The sequence below is a fragment of the Orycteropus afer genome, unplaced genomic scaffold (genome assembly GCF_000298275.1).
Source record: "Orycteropus afer afer isolate SDZICR_OR568_19922 unplaced genomic scaffold, OryAfe1.0 scaffold00035, whole genome shotgun sequence".
In the NCBI taxonomy this organism is placed as follows: domain Eukaryota; kingdom Metazoa; phylum Chordata; class Mammalia; order Tubulidentata; family Orycteropodidae; genus Orycteropus; species Orycteropus afer.
The window spans coordinates 5,113,905-5,115,724 of NW_006921622.1; positions in this window are offsets into that span (position 1 = coordinate 5,113,905).

A 1,820-nucleotide genomic window follows, 5' to 3' on the forward strand; every position below is an offset into this window, starting at 1 on the left:
GGTTCAAATCCACCAGCCACTCCTCGGAAGGAAGGTTGGGCAATCTACTTCCATAGTGATACCACCTCGGAAACCCAAGGAGGGGTCACTATGAGTCGGATCCGACTTGATGACAGTGAGTTGCGTTTTGTTTTATTGTACTTCTTAATTGTTTTAGAATATGTTGGCTATAAATACATAGCAGATTCATTTCCAATGTGTTTGAAAAGTTTGATTCTGTTTTTTAGGAAAAGTGTTGACATCTCTATTCATTAAGTTAAAATAGGTCGACTGATTCTGGAATAAAATTCAAATGATCATTTCTACAATATAGGTTGCCACAGAGGGAACATTCAAATATAATTGCTCTTAGTTTCTAAGATGTTTTATATAATAAAGTTGAAGCTTATGGATCATAGAGATTTTATATACAACTATGCAAAATTTGTTCTATCTTTTCCAACTTTAGTGTCTGTTAAGAAGAGGGCTGGATTAAAGCATATGGGAGCCCTAAACACTGATAATCTCTGTTGCCTCTTCCTCTGCTTAGTCATGCATTCAAATGAGATGTGTGTGTGTGTATGTGTGTGTGTGTATGTGTGTGTGTGTATGGAGCTCTGGTGGCTTTGTGGTTAAGACATTGCGGTGCTAATCAAAACATAGGTGGTTTGAGCCCACCAGCTGCTTTACAGGAGGAAGATGAGGCAATCTACTTCTGTAAAGATCACAGCCCTTGGAAACCCCATGGGGGTTGCTATGAGTTGGAATTGACTCAATGGCAATGTGTGTGTGCGTGTGCCTGTATATGTGTATGCATTTTAGTTACCCTTGATGTAACATCTTTTAAAATGAAACTATAATGATAGTGATTCAATGCAAAAGTGGCATATTGAATGAATGTAGCAAGAGTTAGACTCTATAGCCCACCTCTACCTCTTATTTATTAGAAAGAAATAGTATACTCCCAAGAGACTTGCTTAGATAAAGAGTTTCAATTACATAGGAGGGGCTTGTACGGGACAGATGTCAATGAAGGTGTTGAAGTGGTAGGAGCTTCATAGATTAAACACCCTTGTGCATGTAGCCCTCATGACCCTTTGTGAACTTTTTTTCTAGCCAGCACATTATCATGTACCAGAGCTGGTATCGGTTTCATTTAGTGCTCTGCCAGTCCCTTTTCATTGCAGCACTTACTTTTCCTTGTGTCCTATGTCTTGGTATCTATGTGTATTTACTTTGCACAACTGATGCCCCTGTTTTGTTGATGCCCTAGGCATGTATTTACTTTGCTTATTGGGTTATCAGTCCCTGGTTATAAGAAAGTAATATAGCATAGGGAATCTTCCTGGTAGGGTGTACCCTATATGATTGTCAATCAAAATGATAGAATCAATGTATCTAGATCTTATTTGATAAAATTGACAAGCAGACATGTTTCTTTGAGAGATGTGTGGTAAAACTGATCTTTAACATGAAAAAGCAAGTTGTGCTTCTTTGGTTTTCGAGTTCACTTTGTCATAAACCAGGCAGGTTTCTTCTGCACTGTATCATTAGTTTTAGCATCAAATTTACCTTCAAAATATAACTCCATCTGTACATTTAGAAAAAGAGAAAAATGTCTTCAAAGTTGTTTAGAAAGAATATGGGCAAATTTTACACCATGTAATGTAGATAAACTTTGAGGACATCATGCTGAGTAAAATAAGTCAATCAGGACAAATGTTGCATTTGTTCATTATTGTAAAAGTCAAGGAAACGTTTATATATAGAAGGAAATTTTCTTTGTTGGTTACCAAAGATAAGGAGGGAGGAGAGGGGAGGGAACACTGCAAAAATTAAAA